Source organism: Protopterus annectens, chromosome 1.part0 (genome assembly GCF_019279795.1).
Source record: "Protopterus annectens isolate FY-2018-M chromosome 1.part0, PAN1.0, whole genome shotgun sequence".
Lineage (NCBI taxonomy): Eukaryota > Metazoa > Chordata > Ceratodontiformes > Protopteridae > Protopterus > Protopterus annectens.
This window is the reverse complement of record NC_056725.1, coordinates 1,246,454,199-1,246,475,226: the sequence shown is the minus strand read 5'-3', so window position 1 is coordinate 1,246,475,226 and position 21,028 is coordinate 1,246,454,199.

Below are 21,028 nucleotides of genomic sequence, written 5' to 3'. Positions count from 1 at the left end.
TAACATTTCTAAAGTTTAATGACTTCTTTACCTGTTTATGCTATACAATCATTACTGAGTATTTATGGGATTGTCTATGTGTCTAGTAGCTAGCTGTTTTTTTTATCCCTATTTTCGGTCTCTCAAGGGATCACACACACTGTCTCTGGAATGCAAATTGTTTCATTGTCTGTGTTAATTATTTTTGCTTGATGAGAAATGGTTATGTAGTTACAGTTATTTTGAGTGTAACTTGGTTTGAGCCAGAAAATGGTCATGCGGTGATCTTTGCTCTTCCCCAGTGAATAAAATGTAGATAACTAAATAAAATAAATAAAATCATAGAATAACAGGAAACATGGCAGCCTGGCATCACAGTATCTCATGGGACATACATCACATATTAGAATATTTTCTTTTTCAAATACTAGAAGGCAATACAATTAAAAGTTTTGAGGTCACTGTTACTGCTTCTGATTGTATATATGAGAAGCAGCCCCAGTAGAACTGATAACTGTTACTTAATATGCGTGCTTGTCCCACTTTTCCATTTGACCCTTGACTCTGCATTTCCCACAGTATAGGTGGTATCTGGGAAGAGATATACCCTCAAATTCAACAACGTTATAGGACAGACTTCATGCTGTGGTTGACCTGTTTGGTTTTTTTTTCTAGTTCAGTCCCTTGTCATTTCAAATACTAAATAACCATTTCATGTAAACAGGGCCAGATCCAGTACTAGGCAATCTAGATAACTCCCTAGGGTTTGTTGCTGGCTAGGGGGAAGGGGCTATTCCTGTATGATGGGCCCCAGCCACAACATATTTAATTAAAAAATTAATTTAATTAATTAAAAAAGAAAGGTTTTGGGCCCCGTACTGACATTTTAAATATTTCCTCTTAAGCATTACATCACATCTGCATCCAACCAATGACAGCACACAAAGATAAACATGTGTGATTTTAAGAACAGGAAATGAAGCTTAAACCTATAGAGCAATTTTGTAGGCTACCTGAGGAGTGATTTCCTTTCAAGATTCGAATAGCAGAATGCAGGTACAACAACAGAGTGTGTGGAGCAATTTGCTTTCCAGGCAGAATGCATGTAGGTGCAACCGACTGTATGGAGTGATAGCTATATGTGAGTGCAATTTGCTTTCCAAGCTGTAGTGTGTGTGAGAATGATTTGTTACCAAGCTGGTGTGTTTGTGTGTGTGTGTGTGTGTGTGTGTGTGTGTGTGTGTGTGTAAAATGGCCTTATTAGGGAAAGCATTTTAATCAAGTGACATAGTCAGGCTCAGTCCCTGTACATTAGGTGCAGGAGGAGCCTAATCCTCTACACCAACTGACAAATCTTCATTGTCAGTTATTAGACCTGTTGAAATGTTCTGAAATGTGGACTTTTTTTTTATTGGGTCTTTAATTTTGTTTTACTGCTTAGTGGGAAAAAAAATCAAAATTACATATTCAAATGCAGTCTAACAAATGTTGCTGTATTAAACAAGAAATACATTTAAAACAATCAGGAAGTTGAATTAAAAAACACATGCATTTATGCATGATCTTAAAAATTTATGCATGGGACCATGGTTAGAAACTATCCTGGGACCACCAAGGTACACTTAATCTGTTACTGGCCAGGTGTGTTTTCAGTGAATGTGAGTTTCAGTGCATTTTCACTGAATGTGAGCTTAAAGGGAAGAGAAGTTTACTGCTGCTCAAGCTGTGTGTGTTTTCAATGTGCAACTGTTTTGTTTAGCTAATGGCTGTCATTGTCTGTGCCATAAAACTTGAAAGCAATGTTGATGGTGCAAAAAGTAGCATACCAGGCCTTGGTGAAGAAAGCTGTGGGTTCTACTCCCACATCAGGTAGATAGATTACTGATGTGAACTCCAAAGTGTGATATCCTTTTGATGATATGTTAAATTGAAGCCCCATCAACTTGAATTTGTCGTAGCTCAGGTGGATGTAAAGGATCCACTGGCACCAGTCAAAAAGCGTAACGGTCCTTAATTTATATACAAAAATAACTCTTATTTACAAAATATTTACATATTTAAAAATATTTACAAATGTTTACACAATCATACTAAATTTTCATCCTTATTAGACCACTACTCCTTTTTCCATAACCACCATCTGATTTTACTAATTATTGTTGCTAAAATTCATTTACCATTAAATATAATTTCATTCATTCTTTCATTCCATATAAATCATATAACATAAAATAATTTTTATGTATTCTTTTAACATATTCTTTACTTCTAATAATATCCATGTTCATTTTATCCACTTCTTTAATATCTCCAAAATAATCTTCTTTACATAGCCTTCCCCATAACTTTTTTACTTTTTTACATTTCAAAACACATGTTCCATAGTTTCTTCTTGACAATGTAAATATAGTCTATCACTTTTCTTCTTATATGGCATATTTCCTTTTACTTGCAATTTATCTATTAGCAGTCTCCACAAAAAAATCTTAACATTCTGCTTTCTGAATTACACCATTTGTTTCTTATTTTTATATCTTTATTTTTTTTTTCATCTGTTAGATTTTTCCTGGGTTTTACATATTAATGTTTTATCATTACATTCTTATACAGCACTTTTCTTTTTTCTATATCATCAGTTTTTATTTTCTACAAAAAATAGTTTTTCTTGTCAACATTTTATTTCTTTATTTATGCACTCTTTTTTCTCTTTAACTCTTTTTACTATATCCCCAGATTTATCTTACTTATATTTATACAATGTTACTACTAATTTATTTTCCTTTTCATTTATCCACTGTAACACTTTGAACAATGCTAATGAAGCAGCATATACTACTAGGTTAATTAGGCCTTAACCTCCTTCTTCATTTACATACACAACTTCTCTTTTTACTGGGTTTAATCTAGAACCTCATATAAATGAAAAAAAAATTATCTGCAACAATTTCTTTTTAAATACTGCTGGCAACATGCTAAGTATGCTATTTTTCCTATCAGTTCTAAATTTATCAGGCAAGCCTTTTTCTGAATGATAATTTATATGTTCTCTAGAAAAGACAGGTTTGTTTTATTTTTTTTCTATTTTTTTCCATTGAATTCTACTTACATCTTGATTCCCAAATTATATACCTAACACAGAAATTTAATTTGTTGTAAAATGTATACCCTGATCTTTACTACATCACCTGTACAGCTTTTTTTTGCATTTAGAGTCATCCCTATCATCTTTAGACACCCATTTTTACAAATTATTACTTATTGTATCAACATTTTGTTTTTTGCAATTATTATAATGAAATCTGCATATGTTAACAGAACTGGAATTCTTAACCTTTAGATGTTAAACATCCTGCATCCTTCATTTTGTAATGCATTTCAAGTACTATCACACTCATAACTAATGCAAAGAGTATACAACTCATTGGACATCCCTGTCTTATACCGCTGTTCTTATGTACCTCTTGGCTAAACCAGCCATTTACAAGTATTTTTACTTTATTATTACTATAGGCTGACATTCATTATTTCCTTTCTCACTTATATTATATTATATTATTTTATTTCATTATTATCCATGGGGGTGAATTTAATAAAGCCTACACATTTTGTTTTCCTGTGTAAGCATTGCACCATGCTGCTAACATGGCTGTGAAATTTTTATTTTATTTATTATTTATTATTTTACATTTGTTTACCAGGGAGGTCTGACTGGACAGAGCTGTCTGTTTTCAGCAGAGGACAGGGGAGAAAAGCTCCAGAACAGTTGCTAACATATTATACATAAGATATTTACACATTCAGTTATAAAAATATAGCAGACAATAACATATGATTGCATACAATTTTTACATAAGCATAGTGGTTTAGACATACATTTAAAAGTATAGCAGGTAGTAACCTATGAATGTTATTTATAGAGTATGTTTAGTAGAGATAATCTTGAAGATGTACTGAAGATATGACAAGAAAGGAAAAACTAAAAAAGGAGGAAAATATAGACAAGTTCATATGAGGTGCATTGACATTTTAAGGGAAAGATTTTCAACTTAGTCTAGGGGAGAGTTAGTGGGTATTGATGGGGCAGTGAGTTGGTAAGTAACATGTAATAATATATAGTGCATCTGTGGGAGTTTTAAAGAGGTTGGATAGTGGGTAGGGGAACGGAGGTAGAATATGTCAGCCAGGTGCTAGGCACTTACAAGTAATGTGTGATAATATATAGTGCATCTGTGGGAGTTTTAAAGAGAAGGTTGGATAGTGGGTAGGGGAAAGTAGTTAGAATATGTCACCCAGGTTCTAGGCAGTTACAAGTAGCGTGTGATAATATATAGTGCATCTGTGGGAGTTTTAAAGAGGAGGTTGGATAGTGGGTAGGGGAAAGGAGTTAGAATATGTCAGCCAGGTGCTAGGCAGTTGCATGTCCAGGAGCTGTTTAGGTGGAAAATAAGCTGTTTTTTGAATACGGTTTTATTAGGTTGCACCCTGATTTGTAGTGGTAGAGAGTTCCAAGTCTTGGCAATGTTGCTAGAAAACATGGAGTCACCAGAGCTGTAATGGCTTTTGGAGATTGTGATTAGTGCCTTGTTAGTGGATCTAAGTTCTCGGTTATTGGAGTAGAGGGTGATCAGGTCTTGTAAGGCTGGAGTTTTGTCAGGTTGGTACAGTATTTGGTGAACTAAAAGTAGTTGATTTAGAGCTAAGGTGTTAGGAAGTTTCAGCCAGGAAAGCTGTTTTAGGGCCTGACAGTGGTGGGTGCGGTAGGAGGAGTTTGTGGCGAATTTTGCTACTTTGTTGTAGCATACTGATAGCTTGTTTAAATTGCTCTTGTTTAGATTAATTAGGACAGGAGAAGCATACAGCAAGGTAGAGAGAAGATGGGTACTACCTAGGGTAACTTTACTGTTGCTTATTGTTTTTAGATTCAGTAAACACTGCTGAGCAGCACGCACGAGCATGCCAAAATGGAAACTTCTGTGGCACGCAAATCACTTAATAAGCAGGTGAATATCATGCAAATGGGGCAGGTAGTGGGATCCAGCAAGCAGATAGGCAGCCCTGCAGATCCTGTGTCAGCATCCGTAGTGTACACAGAAAACATTTGTGTACAGGACTGTAGACAGACAAAAGGGGCTGTAAAAATGTAGGTAGGTAGACAGACAGAAATGGCATAGCAAACACAGATATGAGTGAAAATATCCTCTCTGTGTTCCAAAAGTTACAGTAAATATGTTAAAATCAAAATTATTTTAGTAATCTTGGCATGTTTGAGCAGCATGATGCAGTGCGCAAACATGCCTTATTAACAAAAATAAATAAATAAATAAATAATGTAGAAAGTCAAATATAAATATCACGAGACAGAAATGTATTACAGGACCCTGTGTGCAGTGTCTACAATGGTGCATTGGTGCTGTTTCTAATGTGGTAGGGCTTGGAAGCATGTAGTATCCAGGTTGTGAGCATGGATCCCTATGCAAATGAGTTGTAGTTACTGAATAGCGTAATGGGGTAATTGTGTCTGCATATCCCCTCTGTGCAAGCAGAGAACCATGTTGTTGTCCACAGAGGAGGTAGCTGATATCAGGAGAGGGTGTGTCTACTAACTTTTGAGCTGATTGGAGCATAACTGCACCTGTTTGTGTGGTGCTCCGCCATGCTGAGTGTGCAAGTTTGGGGGTGTGTGCACTGACTGCCAATCATTGTTTACGTATGGGACACTTGTTTGCAAGGTGCACTGCAGTGCTCAAAGTATCTAAAAGGCCAGTGATATATTAATTAGTGTTCATCCTTGCTTAACTTAAACTAGGGCCATTAAATTATGCCAATGATATACTAGGCAGGTGCAATGCATCATAATAAGCCAATCATGCAGGAAGAACCTACAGTTGAGCACTATAAGTATGCATACACCCTACAATCTGATTTTCCCCCATACACTGCACCACTGGAGTACCAACCTGGGAATTTTAACTGAAAAAATGCTAGGGGCTGTTGTGGGTCTGCTACATTTGTATGTGTTAAATGCTGTAGTTAATGATGCTGCTGATGTTAATTCTGACAGTAGGCCTGGGCAGAGAAGGAAAGAGTGTTCAGGCCCAGAGTAACCTTCCAGGAGCTACTTGAGCAGGAGATTCTAGAGTGCTACAGGGTAGACAGGGGCATACTACAAGAACTCACTGAGCTCTGCCACCCTCAACTCAGGCCCAGAGCCAAACGAGGGCAACCCATGCCAGTGGAAACAAAGCTATGTCTAGCCTTTAGGATAATAGCCATAGGCACCCTCCAAAGACCAAGTGGGAACATGATGGGTGGTTCACAGGTATCAGCATCCAGGGTACTCCACCATTTCTTGGATGTCATGCTACTACATGCCAGTGCGTATATAAATTTTCCAATTACCCCTGAAGTAAGGGCCAGCAATGTGCAACATTCTACAATGTAGCACACTACCCTGAGGTACTGGGTGCTATAGATTGCACTCATGTACACATCAAGGCACCACCCAGTGAGGAGGGTAGAATCTATGTCAACCACAAGGGGTACCACTCCATCAACTGCCAGGTTGTGTGCAATACCCAAGGCATTATCATGAATGTGTGCGCTGGCAGCCCTGAGAGCTATCATGACTCCCATATTTGGCATGCATCACAGCTGTACCAGATGTTTGCAAGGGGGGACATCCCACATGGTCATTTAGTGGGGGATGTTGGCTATGCACTGGAACTGTGGATGATGACATCCTTCAGAAATGTACACACACCCATGGAAGAATGCCATAATGAGGCACACATACAAACTAGGAAAATCATGGAGCATGTTTCTGGGTTGCTGAAGTCATGATTCCAGTACCTTGAATTATTTTGTGGAGCCCTGCAGTACTCTCCATCCACATGTGCACATTTGTTTTCAGTATGTGCCATGCTACACCGTATGATCCTGTGGAAGCAACTGCAGCAAGATCAGCATAGGGAAGGGATACACAGCCTGCCACCAGTGGCTTGGTCACAACAGCCACACTCACAGGAGGTCACGGTGGAGGACCCCCTGATGATGTCCTTGTAGGCAGACATAGGCATACCCAGTATGCCCTGGCACTGGCTAAGAGACAATGCATAGCACATGCACTGACAACCTAGGGCCCTACAGAATGACACCTTACTCTTACTCACATACATATATTAAAATAGCTCATGCCAGGCAATCCACACAACCTGCACCTATTGATGTATTGGCTGTGTACTGCTTGTATCACACAGAGGCATCCCAGAACTACAGTTCTGTCAACTGCTTCATTCTCAAGGTAAGTCCCAAACCTACAAACTAATTGTAAGGATTAATATAGTAAGGTATTATATGTATGGATTTGCTGCTCTTATGCAAGGAAATATAGTGGGCTATTTGGTCAGATTTAACCTCCACATGGGACAACTGATACCCAGTCCAATAGTATGTCTTCCTTAATATTCACAAGGCCTCATGGTTGGAATATTCATGACATCAGGCAAGGGAGATGTTAAACATTGGGCACACATGATATTTGGACCACTGTCTACCCAAGCTGATCATGTGCTGTTGTTGCCCCACCCCCAACACAGGAGTGTACCCATATAACCACTTTAACAGAAAATCAGCTATGGTATCTCAGTGGACCAGGCAATCTCAGGGCTGTAACACAGATAGCACTCACACATTGTATGTATCTCTTCACACAAGATAACAATGTTCATATGTATGCTGTTGATTGTGTGATGAATGACCCCTCTCTGTCTAGTGAGCTGTGTGGCTCAGTGGACTAGGGAAGCTAGCATGGGTGATGGTGTTGATGGTTCAAATCTGGAATTACTCATATATTTTGCATATGAGTTAGTAGTATGTTGGTGTTTTCACAGAATGTCATACCTCCCAACCTCTTGCAAGACATCTAAACAAAGCCAGAAAGATTGAGGGGACAAAGGCCCAAACATAGGGACAGATTTTAAATATTGGTCACATATACCTAGACAGTTGCTGGAATTAAAGGTGGTGCAGTGGTACATATTTACTGATGGATATAAAGTCTGACACACAATTGTTTGTCTGTAGTTAGTAGAATGTATTGATGCCAACATTCAGTAAAGCACCAAAAGACCACAAATGTATGAGGAACAGACCAAACATATAAGGCAAAACTCTGGACATTCTGGGAAATCAGGACAGTTGAGATGTATGGAAACTGTCAGTCTGTTGGTGGCGTAACATTAGCAACCTTGGTCACACAATAAGTATAGCAAATGGCTGGGGAATGCTGTAGATATTTTGATTGAAGTGCAGTACTGCAGAAACAGGGAGGATGTTAATGTCTGTAACATACAAAATCCCAGACTGGAATACAGGTAGGTGTGGCCTGGAGTCACATTATAAGTATTGACAGTCGCACTGGGCATGCCTGCCCACTTAGTAAAATTGTGCACAATTCTGTTGGCCCTCCATTGAAATGATCTGTTATATATAAATGTCTATACATACAGACATACATATCCGTCTGTCAGTATCTCTCTCACACATTCATAGTATATATATTCCTATGTAGTGTCTCATAGATATTTACTGATATATATAGCTATATATATTAAAATGATACACAGACTTCCCCCATATATTTACATAACACATATACATATCATACACACACATACATTTATATGTACATCCCTGTTATATAAAGAAATATGAGTGTGGATGTCTGCCTTGTCCGACATACTCTAATAATGGTGAGTAAACTGCAGTATCACACAGGCATAATGTTGCTCAAAGAATCCAACTAAGGGTGCAACAGTACATACTCCACTTACCTACAGACCCCTATGCCTGCTGGATGTCACCACGTAGACAGACACAGATGAGCAGGTGGTGTAATGTATAATAGTGTCAATGCATGTATGGGTAGGGCACATTGTCCCTGCCCACAATGTTGCCTATCTAACTGCAAGCATCCAGATATGGCCATACTGCTAACTGTACACACATAGCTAGGACAGCAACAGCTATCTCACTGCTAGGATACTAGATGGAGATAACAGTGCGAACCAATATCACTCTGCAGGCCACAGGTGCTGTTCAACACAAGCCTAGTTTGTGTAATGCACAAGTACTGTGCCTGTAATCACATATGCCACAGACCTAACCCATAGTGCACGCAATAAGTACTGTGATCTATAGTGTATAAGCCTAGATAGGTAGGGAATCTAATCTCACTGGAGCCCACATGTGTGTGTGTGTGTGTGTGTGTGTGTGTGTGTGTGTGTGTGTGTGTGTGTGTGTGTGTGTGTGTGTGTGTGTGTGTGTGTTTATACCCCTGCACAACAATGGACATGCCCTCATGGGCTATTCAGCAGCAATGGTTATGCACTTTTTGGGCCTGTAACTTGCTGCTGGCTTCCAAACTGCCCTCTTCAACAAGGCCTTATGATGTCAGCCACCTTAAGACTGCTAGCTGACAGTGCAGTACCAAAATAAGCCCTGGCACATGTGATGAGTACTGTGATCTATAGTATATATGCCTAGATAGGTAGGAGGTCTAATCTCACTGCAGTCCACTTGGTGGGTGAGTGTGTATATACCCCTGCAAAAAACAGACATGCTCTCATGGGGTGTCCAGCAGCCATGGTTATGCACTTTTTTTGGCCCATAACTTGCTGGTGGCTTCCAAACTGCCCTCTTCTACAAGGTCTGATGATGTCAGCCACCTTAAGACTGCCAGCTGACAGTGTAATACCAGACATAAGCCGTAGTGCATGCGATAAGTACTGTGATCTACATGTAAAAGCCTAGAAAGGTAGGAGTTCTAATCTCACTCTACCTAGCATGGTGTGTGTGTGTGTGTGTGTGTGTGTGTGTGTGTGTGTGTGTGTGTGTGTGTGTGTGTGTGTGTGTGTGTGCGTGTGTGCATGTGTGTGCGTGTGTGTGCGTGTGTGTGCGTGTGTGTGTGTGTGTGTGTTTGTGTGTGTATGTGTGTATATCCACATGGCATACTTACGATAATATTTGGAACTTAGACATAGAGTTTTGCATCATTTTATTTGTAGTGGGTGATGTGGCCCTCCAAATAACTGACCACAACAAGGCTTGCTGATATCAGTAAGCATTATATGTTCTAAACTGATGGTACTAGCAGACATGAGATGTGTTGTGTGCATCAGGTACTGTGATCTGTAGTTTATACCAACCAGTACATAGGTAAGTGTTCTAAACTACATACAGCCAACATGCAGTATGTGTGTGCCTTGGCATGTCCTGCATGCAGTGAGTGAAAGTGGTGCTGGCCTGAATATGGCCATATTTGTGTGTTAGGCTGTTACAGCAGTATACAGCATGTTATGGGGCCATAGGACATATGAACCTAACTAGCATAATGATCATACAGTCCTCACAATCAGAGACATCTGTATACCCCTTGGTACAGGACCAGCATATATTACCCCAGTCCAAGAGGGACTCAGGCAGATGCTGTGTGTTGAGATGATGGCTACCCAGCAAACAGATGGCATGTGCTGAGGTGCACTGAGGTGCACTGTGTACAATTAGGCAGGGTCTGTTTTAAGGGTGTGTGCATGTCTGCTAGGCAAATGTCTCCCACAAGCATGGAGTACTAATGTCAGATAGTAGGTTAATGTCCTTACAGTGAGTCATCCATCTACTATTCTTCCTACAGATAGGCAGGATATGCACTCCAGCAAGGTCACACATTGCCCTGTAACAAATAATAAATGCATGAGTATACTCACTCCTGCCACTGTCCTTGGTAGACTATCATACAGATGTGAACCTATGGAGCCATGCCCATATAGATTCATAGGTTCATAGGTTGGTCCTAGGCTATCAGCCCTAGGGATTATACAACCCTAGCCATAAAAATTCCCCTGGCTATTTCTTCCCACAATATTTACTTCCCTGGAAGCCTGTCTAGCAGACAACTGATGTGATCCCTGGGGTGAATTTCCTATCTCCCATCCAATCATCAAGGTTCCTTTTGAAGAGGGCCAAAGAGGCGCTCTGCTTGACATGTATGGGCAGTCTATTCCAGAGTCTGGGGAGTCTCTGGGTCAGGAACCTATCCATCCAGCATGTTTTATTCATTGTGGTGACAGGGTTAAGATCCCTGGACCATGTGACTCTGAGGGATTGGGATTTCTTTAAGTGTAGCATGTCCAACAGCTCTGGGTTTGACATGGCCTTGAATGTTAAGCAGAGATTGCCTCTGAGTAGATAATATGCTACAGAGTATAGCTGGAGTTTTTTTAGATGGTCAGCATCTGGTTTAGGCCTGTAATTATTTTAGTGAGGCATTTCTGCAGCCTTTCCAGTTGTTGCAGATGTCTTGAGAGGTACATACCAAATGGCGCATTGTATTCTATAATGGGTCTAATGAGGGATGAGTACAGTGGATCAATGACCTCCTTTTTCCTGGATGAAAAGCCCTTAGTGATGAAGTGTGCCACATAGAAGGATTTCCTGACTGTTGTGGCAATGTGGTTATCTGTTCAATTATCACACTTTTGGTGTTTCTACTGCCACCTATGTGGTAATTCATGGGTACATGTTTTTTTTCCCAAAGTGGATAACTATTAATTTCTTGACATTGAGCTTGAGCCCGTGCCTCTTGCACCAAGCATCTGTTTCTGTAAGGCCCTTTTATAGAATATCTATATCATTTGGGGATTTAATAATGACTCCCAGTTTGCAGTCATCTGTGAACTTTGTTAGCCAGAGTCCCTTAGTCTTGGCCTGCACTTCAGAGAATCATATGCCAAACAAGAGCAGTCCCAGGACTGAACCCTGAGGTACTCCACTCATCACTTGTCTGGATATGGATTTGGAGTCGGCTACTTTTACAGTGGGGGTTCTGTCAGTAAGCCAGTTGACAACCCATCAAGTGATGTATGGATTAATGCCCAGCTTAGTAAGTTTATCTAAGATTCCAGAGTTGGGGATGGAGTTGAAGGCCTTGGCAAGGTCCAGATAGGCTGTGTGGACCATCTTACCCTCGTCCACAGCTCTGGAGACTGATTCAAAGAATTCAGTCAGGTTCAGGAGACAAGATCGGCCCTTCATGAACCCAAACTGGGAGGGGTCCAGTGTTTAAAGGTTGCCAATGTCTTTGTTTATAAGTTCCATGATAATACGTTCCATGGCTTTGCAGATCAGGCTCGTCAGACTGATGTGGTGGTAGGTCCCAGGATCCAAGGTGGATCTCCCCTTGTGAAGTGGGATAACTGTAGCTGTACACCACTCAGTGAGCATGAAGCCTGAGGTGAGGCTATGATTAAACATGACACTTAGGTGAAGTGCCAGTTCATTTTGTAGTTCATGTAGTACACAGCCCGGGATGTCATCTGTTCCCATGGATGCTGTATTTTTAGCTTCGGAGAGTGTTGTTTTTACCTGTGTGGCTGTTATTACTGGAATTTGGCAATCTTTTGGTATTGAGATAGGCCCTTTAGTGGGTGAGAGGGAAGTAAAGTTGGCACTGAATAGATCTGCCAGGATATTGGCAATATCCTTGGGAGCAGTATATTTAATGCCATTCTGTTGTAGCTCAGAGCAGATCTGAGCATTGTCATTTAGATTCTTGATATAGCTATAGAATGCCTTGTGGTTGTCTTTGGAATCTTTGGCAATTTTATTTTTGTAATTAGCTTTGGAGGATTTTATGAGGGATCTCAGCTGCTTACTGAGGATGGTAAGGGAGTTTTTTGCATCCTGGGATTTTCCTCTTTTCTGCAACCGTTTCTTGCTTTTGTTGTAAAGTTTGTTTATGGCAGGGGACCACCAGTTTGGCTTGCTTTTTGGAGGAGAGTGTCTTGGTTCTATTTGGGATGGCACAATTCATGCATGAGTGGATGTGCTCATACAGTGCCTTAGTGTAGGATTAAGCAGTTGAACTTTCAGTTCCTGTCTTCATGAGTGTCATGAAGTTTGTCACTTCTGACTTGAGTAGCATGAAGTTGGCTTTGGAGAATTTTTTTATGGAGGTTTTCTGACTGGAGGCTGGGGGAGGGATGTGGATGTCAAGGGTGATTAGCTTATGGTCAGACCTGACCAACGAGGGGGTGACCATAGGTGTGGAGCATCGATTTCCCATGTTGATACTGACCAGGTCTAGGATATTGGAGCCCCTGGTGGGACTATGGATTAGTTGATCCAGGGCATTGGAATTTATGAATTCCAAGAACCGTTGAGCAAAGGTGTTGGTACACGAGTAGTTTTCCCAGTTAATGGCAGGCTAGTTGAAATCACACAGTATTAGAGTGTTTGGTTGTATCTTAATATTTTCCAGTATGTTTAGAAAGGTGTAGTGAGAATCTTGGAGCATGGTAGGGGATCTGTAGCAAGCTACAATTTGGATTGCAGTCTTACCCAGTGTCAGTTGCACCTGGCGAATTTTAGATGCATTGTGTTGGGCAACTAGCCTGGTGGTGTGAATATGGACATTCCTCCACCTTTAGTGTTTGGCTCCTGGTTTGGTGGCCAAAAAGTGTGTTAGAAGTTGTAGCCTGGTATTGCAGGGGTGATCTCTGGAGCCTTGAACCAGGTCTCAGCTACTGCGCAGATATCGCTGTTCTCCATTTTTAGGGGTGCCACGAGAAAGTGCATTTTGAGGTTTAGACTTCTAGCATTGAGTAGCATTACCTTCAGATTTTGCATACTTGTACTTGTTACAGTGGTGGTTTTGTCCTTTGAACTTTGCCTAAATAAGCCACTTAGAGGCGACAGGTGCAGACCATCTCTGGTAAAACATCATGGTCTGTCGATCATGTCATCCCAGGGAGACAGATACTGGATCTCCTTTGAATGACACCAAAAGCTTAGCCAATTGTTGAAGTCAATCATTTTGTCCTTATACTGTGGTATCATTCTGGGTGAAGGCAGGATGCTACTCAGGGTTGGGGTCATACCTGCCTGGGCCCCATGATCTGAGATCTCTTCCATGTCTCTTTTCATGAAGTCCAGGGAGGTACATCTCAAGTCATTCACTCCAACATGGACAATGACAGAGTCATATTTGTACTTGTTGTGGAGTGACTTGAGTACATGCGTTATGTGGTGGATCCTGGCAAAAGACAGATGGCTGATTGTAATTTTCTCCTTGTTCAGCTTGGTGAGTGAGACATCAGTTTGCCTGACTATAGAGTCACCTATGACTAAAGTGTCGGGTACATTGTCTTGCCTTAGGGGCTGTTGTTGGGTGGCACACTGGTGTTGTGAGCTATGTGACAATTTGATTGTGATTGGTGTTTGCATTTCAGCTTTGGAGGTCCTTGTTGCTTGGGCGGGTTACTGTTAAGGGCCTCCGCATATGTGGGCTTAGTGTTGCTATGTAAGGGTGTTGGTGGTGTGGGTTTAGAAGGTGTTGCTTGAAGTGTACTATGGGTGTTAACCTTCTCTTGACTGTCTAGCACAATCTTGGGTGGAGAAAGCTTTGCTTCCAGTTTGGCTATGTAAGTGCATCTCTCGCAGGTTGTAGCATTGGGTGGTAGGAGGAGAGGGTTGTCTGTGTACATGAGGAAATTGCTGCATTGCCCCATTATTCCCAGATTCACCAGGTGGACAGGAGAAATCACCAGAAGCTTTCCCTTGGGCATGCCTGGTTTGGTGTTTTTTTTTTTTGTAAAGAACAAGAGCTGTTTTCCCTTACCTTAGCAAGGTACTTTGCAATTATAGGCTTAGTGCCTATGATAAACTTCTCCTTGTTAACAAGGAGAGTTGAGTGTTTGTATCTGTTTTAGGCTTCCTAGTGCTTTCTAGCAGGTTTTAGAGCAAGTGCTAGTCACAGGGATGCTTAAAGGTAAGATGAAAAAATGGTTTATCCTAAACATTGCAGTGTGCACTAGAGGAGGTAGATGTGAAAGTAGGTAACTTATTTTTATCTATCTAAAAATTTAAGCTTTAGTGGAGAGTCGCTATTTTTAAAACAGCAAGATAGATTGAAAGGGGGTGGTTACTTTTGTATTCTGGTACTATGGAAAACATTAGTATGGCCAATAAATTTAAATAGTTGAAGGGGAGTGATTTCACAAAATGATAATTTTTGCACTTACTCACACAAGCCAATAAAAGCAAAGAAGAGATGAGATATATGGTCAAATTAACATAAGAGGCAGGCAACTAGAAATACAGTGGTGTTTAAGAGCACAACAGTAGCCAGGTGGGAGGGTGGGGAAAAAATTCTGCCTGACTCACAAGAGACAGCTATAATGCTGTACCTTACTGAAGTCATATTTCTGCTGTGCTGCCATGCCATGCTATTTCACTTCACTACTGCCATGTGTCCATAGGTTATCCCCTCAGACTCCTGGAACAGAAACTTACACAGGTCTAAGACATACCTGCCATTGTGTAACAATACCGCCATATAACATAAGGTCCACAAAAGTATATTGCATACTCATGACACATGCCAACATACACTGTATGTTGGTGACCACTACAAGTGGCATGGCAAAACAATACTGCATCACACAAGTACATGTCTAGCAATATAATCACCACATGCATCTGACACTAGCTTCATTCCCCTGCATTGATGGGAAGGATGACAGGGATGTGGCACAGGTATCATCACTTGCACAGGGTGCTGTGTGGGGGTGCTGGAGGCCTAGGCTTGCCCAAAAGGTTGATAGCATGTGTGTGAGTCAGGAAGGGAAGCAGGTTAGATGAACCATGGAGAGTTGCCATGTGTGTCTGTGGGTGACCTGCATGTGACAGTGGTGAGTGTGCGCATGTACACAGTCAAGCTCAGTGCTAGCCCTACACATGTGTATGTTGAATAGCTTTGGACCATACATGGTAGAGTTGACAGTTCACCATCTCCAGCCCTGAACACAGGAACTGTCTCTGCCAGGATTTGCCCTGGCACCACCATGCCCAAGGTCAGATACAATGCTAGTACCTGATGATGACTGCTGTCTGCTGGGCCCATGTCCCCCATAGGACCACCCAGGACCACGTGCCCATGGCCTGCCCCATTGTGATGTGGACAGCATACTCTCCTCTGTATACAGAGTGTGCTCTGTATATCAGTATACATCTAAACTTAAGGCCTACACATGTGTATGTTGGACAGCTTTGGACCATACATCATAGAGTTGTCAGTTTACCATCTCCAGCCCTGAACACAAGAACTGTCTCTGCCAGGAGTTGCATTGGCACCACCATGCCCAAGGTCAGATGCAGTGCCTGTACCTGATGATGATTGTTGTCTGCTGGGACCATGTCCACCCATAGGATCGCCAGGACCATGTGCCCATAGCCTGCCCTATTGTGGTGTTAACAGCACACTATTCTCTGTAGCACTGGATGTACTGCCACTAGGGTATAACTGTGCACTGTTGCATGGACTCTCAGATGGTGTTGCTGACCTACGTCCATGTGTCTGACACTCAACTGTAACTACACTTTTCAACACAGACAATGTGCGGTCCAAGACAGACATTGTCTCAGTCCACCATCTGTCCACTGCATCAGTGAACCAATCCTGGGTGCTCCCATTGTGGTGGAGGCAGTCACAGATGTCAGACTGTGCTGCATCCATAACCCTAAGCATTCTTTTGGTGTTCCAGTCAGAACATGCCTGTGCCTGCTTGCCAGGTGGAAACATGTGCCACATGAGCCATAATATGACACCTGCAAAAGGTTGTGGGTGAACAACATTCCTCCCATGAGCAGCACTGTCAATCTGCCTGCATGGGACCTCACCAGCTTTCTGGCTATGGCCAGTATCTATACTCACTGAAGCCATAGTTTCCACACTGGTCTATTCAATGTTTCTGCCCTCTGCCTGTCCAATATTTGAGGGCTGTGGGGACTGGGTATGTGTGGGCATACTGACTGTGTGCTGTAACAATGGGGGAAGAAGAGGAATGCCAACTTCTGGGACCGATTCAGCCCCTGACAACTCCACCTGTGTCTCACCATGGCCACCATTATCATCAGAGTCTGAAGAGACACTGACATCAGGTTGTGTGAGGGAGACACCCTAATGCCCCTGGTCACTTGTGGAAACCAAGACAAAAGCAGTACATTACTACTTGCACTATTATTTATGGAATATTTACAAAGAGTCATAATAATGATGATCCACAACTGCATTACTGATCTCACATATTCTCATCTCTGCTTTCATGTACAACAGACTTCCTCACAATGAAATACACATTCAACTCAATGCCTTTATAGCAAGCTCGTCAGGTAAATTACATGACACTTAACCAGTACAATGTACCTTTTAGATATGCAATGTAAAACTATACCTGATAAAACAACACATAAAACCCAGTATACCTAGCTTAACAAATATATACAAATACAAGTTTCAGTGCCTAAGGTATGTACCATCGACCTTTCATTTTTTACAAGGCATGTCAAATTAATTGCCTCATGTACACCAGGAGGCTTACTCGCTCTTAAATATAACTGAAAAAGTGTTTCTGCTTGTTCAGCTACACTCCTGTGATTACTCACTCTACAAAATTTAGGTAACTGTTCCAGACAGGAACATACACACATTCTGCTCTGGTTACACACAGCATTAAATGTGCAAAGGGAATTATCCTGGCCATTAATCTTAAAAGTGTATACATATATTCATGGCCTTGGACAATTCCTAACAGACCTGTAAAAAGGTGAGGGTGAGGTAATTTCAGTACCATCACATGTTGCAGCACAGCAAGATAATACCTGCATATATCTCACATGTACAGTAGCTACTGTGTTACTTGATGTATTTGTGACATTCTGAGTATGCGTGTACAACTGAGCTTGAACCCCCCCCCTCACAGCTCATAGACCTCTGACACTCACGTAAAGGTATGTACAGCCTGATAGAATGGGTGCTACATTATTACAGTGGTGATCACATTAAGCTTACCTACATGCTCCTCTGCTGTGGACACTGGCACCCACCTCCATGATATGTGGTGTGATGGATGCCTGGGAGCTATCGTGTGTCCCTAGGTTTGCCAGGAATTCCTCAGTTGCCATGAGTGGTTATTCTGTTGCAGGCCCTCCAGCAGTGATGGCATGACCCCTGGCTACATCAGCTGTCCTTTGTCATGCAGCATTCACCAGGTCTGTAGCAAAGTGTCAAACCTGCTCATATGTCCTGTTTTGGTGGCATCTGTCATTCACATCCCAGACAGGGTCTGCCCAAAATGCAGCTCACTGTTCTCTGTTATGTCTCCCCTGGACAGGAGGATGTCATGATGCTGCTGCTTCTGCTGTAGCCCTTGAATTATTAGTTCATTCTGCACATCTGAGAAGGGGGCATGGCATCTATGATACATTAGTCCTGAAAGACACCAAAAGGAAAACAGATTACAGTATCAAATACATGGATTTTTGCTATGTACAGACACAGCAAGAACAATATGGCCGGCACTATCCACTGTTTGCTCACACATGTCATACCCCAGAGTGTGATGACATACTATGTGTGTGGATATGGATTCAACTGAGATAGTATCATTACTGACGTTCCTTGTGTGCCATGAGAGATTCTGCTGTATGATCATACATCCAATGCTCTGTTCCACTGTCATTTGCCAATGCCAGCCACCCAATAATATGTCATAAGACTAGTGCCAGATAAATAGCAGTGTGCTATTATGACCATTATACAGGCACAGTCCAACAACACAAGTGTGCCACAATGACAAAAGACAATGCAACCCTGATATATTGTACATCCCCTGTATGTGTAAGACAGGAGAGTATCAATGACATGTCATTACCACAGGTCTAAGACAGGCTTACTGCTGCAATCACTATTCCCCATACTGCTATCCTCCCATCTATCATCCTGTTATACACAAAAAACAATTGCATACCTGATAGAGTGCAGTACTCCTCTGTTGAAATGTGCTACTAGTAATGTTTTGCAGAGGTGTGCTCTGTGTGAGGAAAGTCTTATACAGAATGTTTCCCCATAGCCATCTGCTTGCATTTTAACATGCTTCTCATTATCAGGTAATTGCCTCTGAACCAGTCTGTGACTCTGATATGCTAATTGCAACCAAAACAGCTGAATTGCACTATCATTAGCCAATGACATGCAACCACTGTGCAATATATAAGGCCATCATTTAAAACAGGGCCCCTTTCTTATTTGTTGAGGTGGACATTACTGGGGTGAGAAGACTACATCATTGCAGAGAATAGATGTGTTGTATAAACCTTTGCATGGAGCTGTGTGTACCACAGGCTGCAGCTGTTGTTGCAGGTAATAGACATAGGCAGTGAGTGTGAACACTTTGGAAGACAACAAGCTGTAGGTGTATCTGTGTGAGCTGTGTCAGCCTTGTTGTAGTGGCAGAGCCAGGGTGAGGGTACCCTTTATACTCCAATTATGGCATGTGTTTAAGGTACGCATGTTAGGCAACTGTGCCAGTAACAGAGTACATATAGTAATGCTATACGGATATGTGACATGTGTCTCTACCTGCAGGCCTGTGACTTACAACATTGAAAAGCAGTTATTTAATTTGCAGTGCTTTGTGTTGATAATGAGTGCATGAGTCATTCATTAATTGTTGTCTTTACAATAATGTAATTGAAATGCAACACAACACTGGATTTGAACCCAGGACTGTGTGTGGCAAAATGTGCTATATGCAAAGCATTTAAGAGACTGAGTTACTGAGTCACTGCTGCAGCAGGTACATTTGCAAGATATATATGAACACATACAGGTTCTGACAAATATTTTCTACATCCATCAGTAAGTGCATGGCTTTATATGGATGTATTTCTGCACCAGAGTCCCAGTTGAATATGTATTTTGCCATGAATGCCTTAGCAGGTGACTTTCTACATGTTGCTAATAAAAGGGCACATTTACCTGCTATCACAGGCCTCAGTTACATCCATTATCATGTCTTTGGCTATTTAATGGTGTACTATTGCACCAGAGTCCAAAGTACACTCCCATTTTTTCTATTACTTTTATTCCGGTTTGTGTGTTGCAGCATGCCACGCAGCTCTGCTGAAACACACCTAATGACTGTAATTGGCAATTACTATGTTTTGCATAAGCCCCCTGTTTTAATGAAGAGTGGTGTGGTGGGTTAATGCAGTGTCCTGCAGGTGTGATGGGCTCAGGTTCGACACATGGCAGAGGTGTTTATTTTCTACATGTGTCTTACAATGTTAGAAACACATATACCAATTATAGCTCGATTTAGTTAAGCTGACCGTAGCTGTGTTAAAAAAATATAAAGAAAAAAGGGGAGATAGGAAACTGGTAAAATGGGGGCAAGTGGGGGGGAATATAGTGAAAGGCAGGGACGGATGTGCAGGAAGGGTGTAGGAAAGAACCATAGCTATCCATTTCTTGTACAGCAACAACTGTACACTTTGACAGGATTTGTAGATGAATTTGGATTTTCAAAACCCAGAGAGAGGGATGTGGGCAACATAGCTGCATTGCAACACAACTGGACCAAATTACATGTGTACAGTGGACATGTACATGAAATGGAAAGCTATGTATGGGACAAATTGTTTGGGGGGATAGGTGCTCATTTTTATTTTTTTTAAGGTGAGAGTGATATGTTGGGGAAGGGGCATAGGTATGTGTGAGGAGGATGTAAGTTGGGTTGATGAGGATGCATTTGTAAACAGACAAGACAGACAAGACAGCAGACAAGGGTGATGTGTTTCACATGAGGGGGTGGAACACCTTGGATTGGGAGGGTGTTGTAGAATTCAAGTTCCATGAGCCTTCAAGTGGGAGCAGCATGACTCACATTCCCACTCATGGGAGTATCAGCACTGCTCCTTCACTGCCCAGGGGTGGCAGTGCTAGAGACTGGGCACCGGGGTGAGGCTGCCCCACCAGATTGGCCAGCATGTCCTCAATTCAGTGCAGGCAGCAGTCATAGCCACTGTGGACTATCCTGCGCACCAAGACCAGCAGCTTAGCCTGAGTGAAATGTCCCTTTCCATCACCATTCCCAGAGGGGGAGACCTTTCCCCATCCCATGGGTGGCACTACCCAATGCCATAGGTATTGCAG